Raw genomic sequence first — 16,918 nt, 5'->3', positions numbered from 1 at the left:
ATGATAAGAAGGTTGGCACCAATGAAAAAGAAGGGTTAATAATTCCAATAAAAATTAAAGAAACATTTATTTCATCTATCTTACAAAAGTCCACTAAAATGACAGTTTTTAAATTTGAGTTTATTCTTCATTTTAACATTTAAAACACTACTATACTTGAATATTGAAACAAAAACTATAGCAAGTAGTGAGCGTATTATGATTACAGTCCTTCGCTCATTCACTACTGTATATACAGTATAATGCCAGCAGTGAGAGTTATTCACTGGCCCCATTAAGAAGTCTGACACTGAACACCACCCCTAAGATGATGTTCATCATCCTCATATGCTTCTCCATTGTAATGGTGCTATCTTTCTTGATTTGGATCAAAGTCCACCAGTTCCACCTGGTCCATTTCATCAGTCTCTTCTACTTCCTTCCTTTCAGGTAGGAGTTTTTCCAGCAAAGAGAGTTTATCAGGAGAAAGAAAGCCATTCTCAGGAAAGTTTACCTTAAATTCGATGATTAGGCGACCCTTTTCATACGGTCTATGATAAATTGGCATGCCTTCATTTAATACACACTGATATCTCCATGCTTGACAATCTGACCTGGATGAGAGGTGATGAATATGGTTCGATTTTCAAGAGTAGCTATTGGCTTTTGGAAACCACACAGTCCTTCAACCAGCTGTATGTCCATAAACATGAAAAGGTCTTCTCCTTGTCAAGTGAAAACAGCATGGTCCTTCTGATCTAAAACAATGATAATATCTCCTGGCTCCAGTCCTGGTTCTTGGTCTCCTTCACCATGGAATGTTATCTTCTGGCCATCTTTCATGCCTTTAGCAATATGAATGTCTAGAATCTTCTTCTTTCAAACTATCTTCCTCCTGTTGCAGCTTTTACATCTATCTTTAGGACTGATCCATTCCCCATGGCCCTGGCACTCCATGCACACAGACTGAATTTGCTGAACCATTCCAAGTCTTATCTGATGAATTCTTGTTTGCATTCCAGAACCTTGGCAACTGGGACAGCACTCTACTGCTCCTTTCTGACCACCTCGGCCTTCACATTTGTCACAAATCACATTCTTCTGCAGAGCTAGTTTTCTTGCTGCACCATTATATAAGTCTTTTAAGGTTATGGAGAGCTGATGCACAATGTTTTTACCTCTCCTTTCTCTCTGCATCTTTCCTTTTCCTCCAAAAAACATGTCAAAGATGCCCATGGGGGAACCAAAACCACCACCCGCTCTACCTTCCTTAATTGCTTGTTCTCCTCCTTTGTCATGTAATTCCCTTTGCGTTGCATCAGAGAGCACTTTGTAAGCTTGAGAAATATGTTTAAACTCTTATTCATTTGGATTCTTATCAGGGTGGTACTTCCCAAGGCCAGCTTCCTACAAGCCTTTTTCAATTCTTCCTGGGTGGCATTGGGTTTGACCCCCAAAACATCATAGTAAGTGGTTTCTTTCACCATTTTTGACAGCCAGTGAGCAGGCCGAGGCAGGTGTGGAGGAGCAGGAGAGAGCATGTTGCTGTGCACAGCTCAGGTAGCCGGTGCTCCTCCACCTCTCACGGAGTGTTCTGGAAAGTTCCCAAAATGACAGTTTGTTTTTTAAAAAATTAAGCATAAACCTGGCAGTGCAAAAAGAATTATAGAAGAGATGACAGCAAAAAAGATTTTGAAAGCTGGAAAGCAGATGAATAAGACTTGTGAAAGGTAAAAGGGGATGTGGAACCCAGAAGCAAGTACTAGTAAAAAGCTGAATTAATGAGAAGTTTAAGGGCATGGAGCAGAGTTCAGGTGGGGGTGAAAGCAGAACAGTCAGATAAAAGTTAGGCAGAGAAGTAGATAGATGTCCAGACCTGCCAGCCAAACCACAGTAGCCCGGGGACTGGCCTTAAAGTACTCAGGTAGAAGACTGAAGGTGTAGTCTCTGGAGAGACTCTAACTGTGGGGACATCAGGCATGGCTAAGTGTAGAGATACAGTTCTGAAATCACGTGGGCTTCAGTAGAGGTCTATACTGAAAGGTCAGTCCTCAGTCCCTACCCTTAAAGAATCCTAAATTTGATTTTTTTTTTCACTGAGATATAGCTGACATGTAACACTGTGTAAGTTTAGGTGTACAGCATGTTGATTTGATACATTTTCCAGGGTGGAGCAAAAGTAGGTTTACAGTTGTGAATATGTAAAACAGTTTATTCTTACATTATTATTTATTATTATATTATTTTTCATATGAACAACTGTAAATCTACTTTTGCTCCACCCTGTATATTATAACATGATTATCATAATAAATTTGAGCCTGAATCTCCAAGTTATTATAAAGATACTAGAGGCCCAGTACATGAAAATTCATGCACTGGAGGTGGGGGGTGGTCCTTCAGCCTGGCCTGCCCCCTCTCACAGTACGGGAGCCCTCAGGGGTGGGAGGTGACCCAGTGATCAGGGGAAGGCGACGCCCCATCACACCTCTGCTGCTGCTACTGCCAGCAGTGCAAGCCTCAGTCGGCCCTGGTTACCTGAGCCTCGGGCAGCCCTGCTGCCATCCAAGGCTTGCCTGCACCTTGGGCCAGCCCTGAGCAGCTGTGGGGCTGAGGGGACTGGGCGCCAACATCTTGTGGCTGTGGGCAACGCCATCTTTGAGGGCGTGGCAGTCAATTAGCATATCCCCTCCTTATTGGATGTGGGCGCCGCCATCTTTGCAATGGCGTGAGAGTCAGTTAGCATACTCCCTCTTTATTAGATAGGATAGATGTCAAGGTAGAAGAGTAGGACACATTTCATTAATAATTTTTTATCTTTATTTATAATTTTTATAGAGACGTAGTATGTGGGCTTCCATTTATACCCTTCCCTGAGGTCTTGAAAACAGAATTCCAAACAAATAGGAAAAAGGAACCTTGAGGAACAGACAGTATAGGAAACAGAAAACAAACAAACAAAACAATAAGCCACACTATATATGATGTTCTCATAGAGAAGGAGAGGTACTGTCAAGAAGTCTCATGAGCTCACTCACCTCCCAGTGACTCTGCCTCTCCCGGGGCCTAGGCAGTCCCTCTGGCTTGAGTAAACAGCTTCTCAGAGCTTCTTGTGCTCCCTGTAAGAACTTCCCCTTCTCAAGAGACTCCACATACTCCCATTGACATGAGCTTCCCACCACCATAGTTGGGGCTGAAGAAAGGTCCCAAAGAGCTGTGTGTGCTCATGGCAGAAACTGCCTCCCTAAAATTTTATTAGCTTAAGGCCTGACCTATGTCCCTTGGTGACTGAAAAAAAAAACAATACTAGAATCTCAGCCCAATGGCTCTGTAGATTCTTTTTTTAAAAATCCTATATAATAAAAGCTGAATATGCTAAGTGTCTGGTCGTCCAGTTGTCCGTTCAACCAATCAAAGCATAACATGCTAATGATATGCTAAGGCTGCTCAACCACTCACTGTGACATGCACTGACACCAGGGGCAGACACTGTAACTGATAGGTTAGCTTGCTGCTGGGATCGGGACTGAGTGAGACGGGCCGGAGCCCTACCACGGTCCACTCCACAGCCCCGATCGTGCACCAGTGGGGTCCCTCAGCCTGGCCTGCACCCTCTAGCAATCCGGAACCCTTGGGGGGATGTTGAAGAGCCAGTTTTGGCCTGATCCCACAGGCCAGTCTGAGGGACTCCACTGGTGCATGAATTCATGTACCGGGCCTCTAGTATATTTATATTGATTTCAAAGAGGAAAGGACAGAGAGAGAGAGAGATAGAAACATTAATGACAAGAGAGAATCATTGATTGGATGCCTCCTGCACACTCCCATCGGGGATCGAGCCTGCAACCCAGGCATGTGCCCTGACTAGGAATACATGTTTTTAAGTTTTGGGGGTATATACCCGGGAAAAGGATTGCTGGGTGGTATGGTAGCTCTATTTTTAATTTTTTGAGGAATCACCAGACTGCTTTCAATAGTGGTTGCAACATTATTCATGGTGGCCAAGATATTATCCACCATCTTAATTAGACTTCTGTACCTCTCTGGGTCACTTTCTTCAAGACTTTTCCAGTTATAACACTTGGCAGTGTCAATACATAGATGATTTAACCAATACCCTGGCTGCTCAGTTCCTCAAACTGCCCTCTTCCAGTGAATCTTTCCTCAACCCACCTGCCCCTGGAGTCCTCATTACTATTCTGCATATATGCTCAGCTCTCTCGTGTTGCCATACTCGCTTAGCCAAACCCCAGCTTTGCTTACTCCATGCATGCGCCTTTGCAGTTGAACATGGCTGAAAAAACAAAAAACAATAAACAGGAAATAATGCTGACTGGCCTTACTTTAAATTTGTGATTACTAACTCCATGTGGGCCTTTAAAGCTGATCTGAAACACCAAAACACTTCCTTCTTTCTGTTTCATTCATATTTTTCTTGATTAATATTTCAAACCTTCTCCTTCCCTCATCCTTAACCTCCGTTGATGTTCTTGTTTCTTATTTCACCAATAGAAATAGTCAGAAAAGAGATTCTACTTGCTACTACCACCAAATCTCTTAGTTTACCTGCATCTGTATACCCTTATACTCTGCATTTACTCCCAGTAAAAATGGATGGGTGATTGATCTTAGCTTCCCTCCGAGGCCAACTCTTTCAATATTTACTGGATTCCATCACCACCCCTACCTACGCAAAAACAGATGTGCTGTAACAGTCCACTCCCTATACTGCATCATCAATTGTCCCTCTTAAATCAATAATTCCCTCTGTCATTTCCATAAGAAGGAGAAGGAAGAGGGAGAAAAAGAGGAGGAAGAGAGAACAGGCTTGAACTCATATACATCTCTAGCTATTACTGCATCATTCTGTCACCCTTTCAGCAAAACCCACAATAGAACACCTATACTGACTGTATCCAATTCCTCTCTTTCATTCACCCTTGAATCCACTGCAGTCAGACCTTTGGCCCTTATCACCCAATCAAAACCGATTTTTCTGTTATCAATGCAATGGCTAATTCTCAGTCCTCATCTTATCAAATCTAGTAGCAGCATTTGACACATTTCATCTCCTTCTCTTCAGAAACACTATTTTTCCTCTTGGTTTCTCTCAGTTTTCCTCCTACCTAGCCAACTGCTCCATATCAGTCTCCTTTGCCGGTTCCTCCTCATCTTCCCAATCTATGAATGCTAGGGTGCCCCAGAACTTAGTCCCTGCAGCTCTTTTCTTTCCTTCCCTTTAAATGGCATGGGATATTGATCACTCCTAATTTATATCTTTAGCCCAGACCTTGCCTTTGAATTCCAGACTCATATATCCAACTGCCTTCTTGATAAAGAAACTTGGATCTCTAATACATATCTCAAACATAACAGGATTAAACTGATTTTTTTCCTCCCAAATTGGCCCTTCCTTATTACAGTAAGTGGTAACAAAACCTGTTTTTGCTCCCTCCTAAAACCTTGGATTTATCCTTGAAGCACTCAAATTCTTAAGCAAATCTTATCTGTTCTTCTTTTAAAATATATTCAAAATCTGGCCACTTCTTACTATATTAGTCTATGAGTCATCAATGCCTCTCATTTGTGCTATTCTAACAGCTTCCAACTATTCTATTTCCACAATTGTCTTCCTATTGTCTATTCTCCACCATGCAATATTTTATTTTATAATTATAGTTGACATTCAATTCTTTATTAGTTTCAGGTGTACAGCATAGTGGGCTAGACATTTATATAACTTACTAGAGGCCCAATGCATGAAATTCGTGCAAAAGTAGGCCTTCCTTCCCCTGGCTGCCAGCACTGGCTTTCTTCTGGCACCCAGAACCCGGGCTTCCCTCTGGCACCCGGGACCCGGGCTTCCCTCTGGCTGCCAGCAGGTACCCAGGACCCAGGCTTCCCTCTGGCTGCCAGCAGGCACCCAGGACCCAGCAGCCCCTGCTTCATCCTGAAGTTCATTTGGAAAGATGTCTGGTCTAATTAGCATATTATGCTTTTATTATTATGGATAAAATGACCCCCCATTAGTCTAGTACTTGATACCATACATGGTTATTACAATACTAGAGGCCCAGTGCACAAAAATTTGTGCACTCGGGGGGTCCCTCAGCCCAGCCTGTGCCCTCTCGCAGTCTGGGACCCCTCGGGGAATGACCACTTGCTGGCTTAGGCCCGCTCCCTGGGATTGGGCCTAAGCTGGCAGTTAGACATTCCTCTAGCAGCCCAGGAGCCCTTGGGGGATGTCCACTTGCCAGCGGGAAGCAGGCCTAACCTGCAGTTGGACATCCTTAGCGCTGCTGAGGAGGCAGGAGAGGCTCCCACCACTACCGCTGTACTGGCAGCCATCAGCCTGGCTTGTGGCTGAGCAGAGCTCCCTCTGGGGGAGCACACTGACCACCAGGGGGCAGCTCCTGCATTGAGTGTCTGGCCCCTGGTGGTGTGTGTCATAGTGACCAGTCATTCCCGGTCATTCTGCTGTTAGGGTCAATTTGCACATTACCCTTTTATTTTATAGAATAGAGGCCTGGTGCATGGATGGGGGCCGGCTGGTTTGCCCTGAAGGGTGTCCCGGATCAGGGTGGGGGTCCCGCTTGGGTGCCTGGCCAGCCTGGGTAAGGGGTTGATGGGTGTTTGCAGGCTGGTCACACCCCCTTCAGGATGAGGGTCCCCACTGGGATGCCTGGCCTGCCTGGGTGAGGGGCTGATGGCTGTTTGTAGCTGGTCACACCCCCTTCAGGGTGGGGGTTCCCACTGGGGTGCTTGGCCAGCCTGGGTGAGGAGTTAATGGCTGTTTGCAGGCTGGTCACACCCCCTTCAGGATGAGGGTCCCCACTGGGGTGCCTGGCCTGCCTGGGTGAGGGGCTGATGGCTGTTTGTAGCTGGTCACACCCCCTTCAGGGTGGGGGTTCCCACTGGGGTGCTTGGCCAGCCTGGGTGAGGAGCTAATGGCTGTTTGCAGGCTGGTCACACCCCCTTCAGGGTGGGGGTCCCTACTGGGGTGCCTGGCCAGCCTGGGTGAGGGGCTGATGGCTGTTTGCAGGCTGGTCAAGCCCCCCCTCGTGGGGACCCTCACCCCATGGAGGTTTGGACAGCCTGGGTGAGGGGCTGAGGGCCGTTTTCAGGCTGGCAAAGTCCCCCTGGCTACGGAAGCTCCCAGTCTCTCCTTTTTTTCTTTTTTATTCTGGGACTTATTTACCTTCTATAATTGAAACTTTGTAACCTGGAGTGGAGCTCAGAGCTGCCCAGGAGGGAAGCTTGGCTTCCTCCATCGCCAGGGGCAACCCAAGGCTCCAGCTCCGTGGCCACGGCCCCCTGAAAGCAGGTATCTGGGGTTTATTTATCTTCTCTAATTGAAACTTTGTTGCTTTGAGTGGAGCTTAGAGCCCGCAGCCGCAGGCAGGAAGCTTCCCTTCCTCCATCATTGGGGCAACCAAGTCTCCTGCTTGCTCCAGCTCCATGGCTGCCGGCCGCCACCTTGGTTGGGTTAATTTGCATATAGTTGCTCTGATTGGCTGGTGGGCATGGCTTAAGGTGTAGCAAAGGTACAGTCAATCTGCATGTTTGTCTTTTTTTTTAAATATATTTTATTGATTTTTACAGAGAGGAAGGAAGAGGGATAGAGAGTTAGAAACATCGATGAGAGAGAAACATCAGCTGCCTCCTGCACACCCCCCACCGGGGATATGCCCACAACCAAGGTACATGCCCCTGACAGGAATCGAACCTGGGACCCTTCAGTCCACAGGCCGACGCTCTATGCACTGAGCCAAACCAGTTAGGGCGCATGTTTGTCTTTTATTAGTGTAAATTATTGACTATATTCCCTAGGCCTTATTTCACATCCCATGACCATTCTATAACTGCAAATTTCTACTTCTTAATTTCTTCACCTTTCCCTCCAACCCAACCCCCTCCCTGTCAATCATCAGTTTGTTCTCTGCAGTTACATCTTCTTCTGTTTTGTTTATTTTGTTTTTAGATTCCACATATAAGTGAAATCATATGATGTTTGTCTTTCTCTGTCTGACTTATTAAACTTAGCATAATACCTTCTAGGTCTATCCATGCTCTTACAAATGGTAAGATTTTTTTTTTAATCCTCACTGGACGATATTTTTCCACTGATTTTTAGAGAGAATGGAAGAGAGAGGGAAAGACAGAGAGAAATATCGATGTAAGAGAAACACATTGATTGTTTGCCTCCTATACAAACCCTGGCCAGGGCCCAGGCTACAGAGGAGCCAGCAACCAAAGTATATGCCCTTCACCAAAGTGAAACCCAGGACCCTTTGGTTCACAGGCTGATGTTCTATCCACTGAGCCAAACTGGTTAGGGCCAGGTAATATTCCATCATTCTTTTTTATGGCCAGGTAACATTCCATCATACATATGCAACATATTTTCATTTTCTTTATCTAATCGTCTATCAATAGACACTTAGGTTGCTTCCATATCTTGGCTATTGTAAATAATGCTACAACCATAGCGGTACATATATCTTTTCAAATTAATGTTTTGGTTTTCTTCAGATAAATATCCAGAAGAAGAATTGCTGGTTGAGTCATAAAGTAATCCAATTTTTTATTTTCTGAGGAACACCCATACTGTTTTCCATAGTGGCTGCACTAATTTACATTCCAATCAAAAGTACATGAGGGTTCCTTTTTCTCCACATTCTGGCCAACACTTGTTTGTTGATTTATTTTATTATTATTATTATAATAAATATATTTATATTGATTTCAGAGAGGAAGGAAGAGGGCGAGAGAGATAGAAACATCAATGATGAGAGATAATTATTGATTGGCTACCTCCTGCACAGCCCACACTGGGGATCAAACCTGAAACCCGGGGATTTGGCCTGATCAGGAATCGAACCATGACTTCCTGGTTCATAGGTTGATGCTCAACCACTGAGCCACACCGGCCAGGTCGACACTTGTTTGATTTATTGATGATAGCCTTTCTGACGGGTAAGATGATATCTCATTATGTTTTAATTTGCATTCTCTGATTATTAATGACACTGAGCATCTTTTCATGTTTATTGGCCATCTGTATGTCCTCTTTGGAAAAATGTTTATTCAGGTTCTCAGTCCATTTTTTAACTAGGTTGGGTTTTTGGTGTTGAGTTGTGTGAGTTCTTTATAAATTTTGAATATTAACCCCTTCAAACCTTCTCCAGGGGCAGTCCTCATTGTTGCAGCATTGTTGAGTATCTTCTCCCATTCAGTGTGATTTTTGTTTGGTGATGATTTCCTTTGCTGTGCTAAAACTTTGGTTTGATATAGTCCCATTTGTTTACTTTTTCATCTGTGTCCCTTGCTTGAGGAGATAGATTTAAAAAAATATTACTAAGAGCAATGTGAAAGAGTTTACTGCTTATGTTTTCTTTTAGTTTTATAGATTTGGATCTTACATTTTAAATCTTTAATAATCCATTTTGTGTTTATTTTTATATATAGTCTAGTTTCATTTTTTTGCATGTATGTGTCCAATTTTCCCAACACCATTTACTGAAAAGACTTGTTTTACCCTATTGTTTATTATTGCCTCCTTTGTCATACATTAGTTGACCATGTTGGTGTGGGTTTATATCAGGGCTATCTATTCTGTTCCATTAATCTATGTGTCTGTTTTTATGCCAGTACCATTTTGTTTATATGGTGTATCACATTAATTGATTTGCATATATTGAACCATCCTTGTACCTGAGGAATAAATCCCACTTGATCATGGCATATAATCTTTTTAATGTTTTTCTGACTTTGATTTACTAATATTTTGTTTTGATTACTATAGCTTTGTAGTATATTTATATCAGGTAGCATAATATCTCCAACTTTGTTCTTCATTCTCAAGATTGTTGTGGCTATTTGGGGTCTTTTGTGGTTCCATATAAATTTTAGAATTATTTCTCTAGTTCTATGGAAAATACAATTGGTATTTTGATAGGTACTGCACTGAATCTATAGATTGCTTTGGGTAGATGGTCCCTTTAACAATGTTAAGTCTTCCTATCCCTGAGCACAGTATATGTTTCCATTTATCAGTATCTTCTTCCATTTCTTTCTCCAATGTTTATAATTTTACAAGTACAGGTCTTTTATCTCCTTGGTTAAATTTATTCCTAGGCATTTTTTTTTCATGTTACTGTAAATGGGATTGTTTTCTTAATTTCTTTTTCTGCTAGTTAATTCTTGTTGTATAAAAATGCAACCAGCGTCTAAATATTAATTTTGTATCCTGATACTTTACTGAATTTATTGAACAATGCTAATAGTATTTTTGTGAAATCTTTAGCATTCTCTCTATTTAGGATTCTCTATATATCTGCATTATAGAATAGTTTTACTTCTTCATTTCCAATTTGGATGCCTTTATTTCTTTTTTTGTTGCCTGGTTGCTGTGGCTAGGACTTTCAATACTATCTTGAGTATAAAATGGTGAAAATAGAGATCCTTGTCTTGTTCCTGATATTAAGAAAAAAAACACTTTTAGCTTTTCTCTATGGAGTATGTGTGGATTTGTCATATATGGCCTTTATTATGTTGAGGTATATTCCCTCTATACCTACTTTGCTGAGAGTTTTTATTGTAAATGAATGCTAGATTTTCTCAAATACTTTTTCTGCATCTATTGATATGATCATATAATTTTTATTCTTTATTTTGTTTATGTGGTGTATCACATTAATTGATTTGCATATATTGAACCATCCTTGCACCTGAGGAATAAATCCCACTTGATCATGGCACATAATCTTTTTAATGTTTTTCTGACTTTGCTTTACTAATATTTTGTTGAGGATTTTTGTATCTATGTTCACCAAGGATATTGGCTTATGTATTATTTTTATTTTTTGTAATCTCTTTGTCTAGTTTTGGAATCAGGGTAATGCTGGCTCTGTAAAATGAACTTGAATTTTTTGGAATAGTATGAGAAGTATAGGTGTTAACTCTTCTTTAAATACTTGGCAAAATTCAACTGTGAAGCTATCCAGTCCAGGACTTTTGTCTGTTGGGATTTTTTGATTACTGATTCTACTTCATTACTTGTTATTGGTCTGTTCAGATGTTCTGTTTCTTCTAGACTCAGTTTTGGGAGATTGCATGTTTCTAGGAATTGATCCATTTCTTCCAGATTGTCAAATTTATTGGCATATAATTGCTCATAATATTTTCTTATAATCATTTGCATTTCTGTAGTGTCAGTTGTCACTTCTTCATTTCTAATTTTTATTGGTTTGGGTCATTTCTCTTTTTTCTTGATTATCTGATTAAAGGTTTATCAAATTTGGGGGCCTGCTTTGTCATTCTGTTTCTAGTTCCTTTATGTGTAAATTTAGATTGTTTATTTAAGATTTATCTTGTTTCTGGATGTTAGACTTATTGCTATGAATTTCCCTCTTAGAACTGCTTTCGCTTGTGTGCCATATATTTTGGGTTGTTGTGGTTTCATTTTAATTTGTCTCAAGGTATCTTTTGATTTCTTCCTTAATTTCATTGTTAACCCAGTCACCGTTTAGGAGCATGTTATTTAGCCTCCAGGTGTTTGTGTGTTTTCAGTTTTTTTCTCGTAATTAATTTCTAGTTTCATACCATGTGGTTGTAGAAGTTGCTTGATATAATTTCAATATTCTCAAATTTACTGAGACTTGTTTTTTGTGGTCTAAGCTGGAAAATGTTCCATGCACTTGAAAAAAATTTATATTCTGCTGCTTTGGGGTAAAATGCTCTAAAAATATCAAGTAAATCCATCTGGTCTAATGTGTCACTTAAGGCTGTTATTTCCGCATTGATTTGTTGTCTGAATTATCTATTGATGTCAATAGGATATTACAGTTCCCTACAATTACTATATTACTGTCAATCTCTCTATGTCCATCAATATTTGTTTTATATATGTATGTGCTCTTAAGCTGGGTGCATAAATGTTTACAAAGGTTATATCCTCTTGTTGGACTGATCATTTTATCATTATGAAATGTCTTTCTTTATCTCCTGTTATAGCCTTTGTTTTAAAGTCTATTTTATCTGAAATAAGGATTGCTACCCCAGTTTTTTATTCATTTACATTTCTATGAGATATTTTTTTTCTATCCCTTTACTTTCAGTTTGTATGTGTCTTTTGATCTGAAGTGGATCTCTTGTAGACAGCATATGTATGGGTCTTATTTTCTTATCCATTCAGCCACCCTACCTCTTTGATTGGAGTACTTAATCTATTTACATTTAAACTAATTATTATAAGTATGTAGTTACTGCCATTTCATTATTCATATTTATGTTGAATGAATTATTGATTAAAATTAAGCTGAATCCCAAGAATAAGAATAGTAGGCTATAAATAGAGCATTTAGAAAACAAAACCAAATGCTCTTGAAAATTAAAATATGACAGCTGCAATTAAAATCTAGTAGACAGATTTAAAGACGAAGTGGAGAAAATTCTCCCAGAAAATGGAAAAAAAAAAAAAAAAGCCATCAAAATGGAAAATAGAGAAGGGGATGTGACAAAATTAAAAGGATTGGGATAGAAGGGAAAATACCTAAATACTTGGAATTCCAAAAAGTGAGATAAGAGAGTAGAGAGAATTGAAGCATATATGTTTCCAGATTAATGTATGTACCAAGAGTACAAAATTATACAATACTCATGTAAGGATATTGGGCTATATCTAACAAAACATACATGAATTTACCATTAGACCAAGCAATCATGCTCTAGGATTTTATCCAAAAGAAATATTTGCAAATATGCCAAATGACATATGCACAAGGATATTTATTATAGAGTTATTTGTAACAATAAAAGACTGAAAACAATCCAGATGTGTGTCAATAGGGGAATGACTGAATAAACTTTGTTATCCAGTTGTAAATAAAATTTTTAAGCATTAAAAGAAATGTGATTATAAATGAAAAATTAGATAACATTAAGGCACTATTATTTATTTTTATAGAGGTAATAATGACATCATAAATATGTTAAGAGCAAACTCATTTCTTAGAGATGCATGTTGAAGGGCTTGTGGGTAAAATAATAGATGTCTTGTATTCCTTTATAATATTCCAGGGAAAAATATTAAAAGAAATGGATGGATGATACAAAGCTGGCAAAATATTATTATTTATTGTAGGTGACTATATATAGATGTTCATTATATTATTCTCTTTACTTTTGCATATATTTGGAAATTACCATAATAATAGGAATTACAATGGCACTGAACTCCTCAATAGCAAACTTGACCCCAGAAGACAATAAAAAAGTTCCTTAAATTTCTAAGGAAAGCCCTAACTGGTTTGGCTCAATGGATAGAGCATCGGCCTGCGGACTCAAGGGTCCCAGGTTCAATTCCGGTCAAGAGCATGTACCTTGGTTGTGGGCACATGCCCAGTGGGGAGTGTGCAGGAGGCAGCTGATCGATGTTTCTCTCTCATGGATGTTTCTGGCTCTCTATTCCTCTCTGTAAATTTCCAAGGAAATACCCTAAAAAATAGGAGGAAATATTTGAAAGTTATCTTATTTGAAAATATCATATAATTGATAAGTGACTGGTATCTGAAATGGGAAAATAATTTTTACAATTCAAATATAAAAAGACAAATGACCCAATTAAAAATAGCAACAAAGAATTTTATTGGCATTTCTCCAAAGAAGATACACAAATTGCCATTATGCACATGAAAAGAAACCCAACAATATTGGTCATTAAAGAATAGAAGTCAAAATAACATTCAGATACCACTTCACATCCATTAGGATGGCTATCTATATATATAAAAGCCTAAGCAACCAAATGGCCGAATGACCGAATGACCAGTCGACCAGTTGTTATGACGTGCACTGACCACAAGGGGGCAGATGCTCAACACTGAAGCTGCCCCCTGGTGGTCAGTGTGCTCCCACAGCCAACCTCCCGTGGCCGGCCAATCTCCCATGGTCCCTCCCACCCCCCTCAGCCAGCCAGGCCAAGAGACCTCACCCAGGCACGAATTGGTGCACCGGGCCTCTAATAATAAAAATAAATTTAAAAAGACAGACAATAAAAAGTGTTAGCAAGGTTGTAAAGAAATGAAAACCTCTTTCACTGTTCCTCAAACTGTTGATCATAGGTTACCATATAACCCACTATTCTCCTCCTAGGTACATACCCAAAAGAATTGAAAACATATATCCATGTAAAAAAATATGTATTCAAATGTTTGTAGTAGCAATATTCATAATAGCCAAAAAGTGTAAACAATTCAAATATTCATTAACTGATAAATGGATAAACAAAATTATTATATCCATATAATGGAATATTATTTAGCCATAAAAAGAATAGAAGTATTGATATTACAAAATGAATGAAGCTTGAAAATATTATGCTAAGTGAAAAGCCAATCACAAAAAGCATATATATTATTATTCCATTTACATGAAATGTCCAGAATAGGCCAATTCATATAAACCTAAAGATGATTTTTGGTTACTAGGGGATGAGGAAAATGGAAAATGATTTCTAATGGTTCAAGGTTTCTTTGGGGTATAATGAAAAATACTTAGGAATTAGATTGTGATCATAATTGCACAACTCTGTGAATATGCTAAAAACCACTCAATTGTGTACTTCAAATGGACAAACTTTATGGTATGTGAATTATATCTCAAGACAGCTGTTATTTTAAAATTTCTAAAGGGCTGGGTACTCAGTTGGTACCACTCTCTGGCTTCCCTATGATTGATAAAACTTCATTAAAGATATTTAGGAAGCTAGCTCATTTTACTAATCCAGAAACTCTTGGCTATTTTGGATTTCCAAAGCTTCCAAATCAAGTTCAGTGAAAATGTTTTTTGGGTTCATACTAATGATTGAAAAATCTATACTCATAGATAGCTTATTCTTGACTGATCTCCAACTCAAAATAATTTTACAATAGGACAGAAAACATTGAAAAACTATCTAAATTGATGCTTTAAAGAGAGAGTCAACTGTGACTTACAGCAGTGGGAACATCAAGATAGGCCAATGCAATCAGTTGCAGAATTTAAAAAATATCTCTTACATTGATGAGCTGTTTGAATGATATCTGCATGATAAAAGTGGTTTGAACAAGTGATCATATCACAGAGAACACAGTGCATTGTTGCTCTTACTCTATTTCACCATTTTGAGCATAAACCTAAATCCTTAGAAGCTAAGTTTATGAAGATAATATATATTAAAGTAATTACAAAAGCGGGCACCCTCACTCAGAAGAAATGACAGTGGTTGAAGGAATGGATTCTTGATGATATTGAATACCAGTATATAGCATCAAAGTTTATCACTTACCTGAAGAAGAATCAGTTGAAGTTGAAGAGTTTAAAAATGAGACTGGCCCCCTCAAGGCTAGGATTCCAGTCTTTATAGTAGGATCCAATTGATTGAAGGAAATGAGTGGCAAGAGATTAGAAGTCACCTCTCCCTATGGGGCTTTGTGAGGGTAGAGATTCCAGAACTGCTGAGGCCAGCACTCGTTGATCATCTGCAGATCTTGAGGTGGTAATCTAGGACTTCCACTGGCAGGCTTTAAGAGAAATAACAGAGAAGTGAAAAGTGAGGACACGGATAAAGACCAGACCTTGCTGCAAGAGATGTATACAGGAATGCAAGCATTGATGCAAATGCAAAGGTGGGGCAAAATAGAGACAGCAGAGTCCATGAGTACCTGTACAATAAAATATACCAGAGCAGGAATGAATCCAGTTGTGGCTTTCATGAAATGGTTGAAAGAATGTCCATCATTTTAATAATTTTGGTGTAATTTAATTTTGTTTTTATCTTTTTTTAAAATATATATTTTATTGATTTTTTACAGAGAAGAAGGGAGAGGGATAGAGAGCTAGAAACATCGATGAGAGAGAAACATCGATCAGCCGCCTCCTGCACACTCCCCACTGGGGATGTGCCCGCAACCAAGGTACATGCCCTTGACTGGAATCGAATTCGGGACCCTTCAGTCTGCAGGTCGACGCTCTATCCACTGAGCCACACCGGTTAGGGCTGTTTTTATCTTTAGATGTTTGAGCAAAATTATTACTCACTGGAAGTTAACAGTTGATGATGTTTATGGGAGTGGGGGGACCTATATTTTCTATATTACTTTTGGTTTTGCTGCTTAGATTCATAAAAATGCTAATGGTATTATATATGTTCTTTTACCAAGAGATTACTAATCTCTACCTATAAAAGTATATTTTGGAAACATTGTTTTACACAGTAATCTTAAATCCACCAAACTAACTTTTTATCAATAAAACACTGGTTTTGATACTTTCAAATATTCTAGGAGAAAATGATTTTCAACCTAAAATTCTTTAACAAGCCAAACTCTCAAAAAAATTTTATTATCTGTGCAACTTTTCAAGGGAAGTTATTAAAATACTTGTTCTAATAAAACAAGGGAGCAAAACAAGGTAGAAGCATAAATCCATCAAGAATGTGATGTAATCGGAAGAGAGATGAAAGGAGTCCAAGGTGATGATGACCCAGAGAACAGCCACAAGAGCAGAAGACTCCAGGAGCTGTTCTCTAAATGACAGTAGTGATAGGCAGCCTAATAGGAAAGGATATTTTACGAGAAGATCTACATTTCTAGATGAAAGTTTGGGCATAAATTTTTTTAATGCAAATAAAAATTATTTTGTTTTGTTTTTTCTAGAACATTAAAAAAATTACTAGCTCCAAGAGAAACAAAAGTTATACAACATAAAAAATAAAATCATAGTATACTATGTGGCCCAGTTATAAATAAAATTTACATGAGAATAATAATATAAGTAAAGAATATTGAACTAACTGAATATTAGTATGTAAATATAGTGGAGAAATGGGAGAGGAAAAGTTCTTTTACCTTTGTAACTTGTTCCTGAGCCAATTTCTTCTACAGCTCACTCCTACCTC

General features: G+C 39.2%; 1 pseudogene; it reads right to left on the bottom strand.

Moving 5' to 3' along the window:
- Positions 1–274: 274 nt before the first annotated feature.
- On the bottom strand, positions 275–1,477 carry LOC139013174 (dnaJ homolog subfamily A member 1-like; annotated as a pseudogene).
- Between the last annotated feature and the right edge of the window lie 15,441 nt (positions 1,478–16,918).

Source organism: Myotis yumanensis, unplaced genomic scaffold, assembly GCF_028538775.1.
Source record: "Myotis yumanensis isolate MYYU_CA2020_CCGP unplaced genomic scaffold, mMyoYum1.0.hap1 SCAF_6, whole genome shotgun sequence".
Taxonomy (NCBI): domain Eukaryota; kingdom Metazoa; phylum Chordata; class Mammalia; order Chiroptera; family Vespertilionidae; genus Myotis; species Myotis yumanensis.
This window is presented reverse-complemented; position numbering and strand designations above follow the sequence as displayed.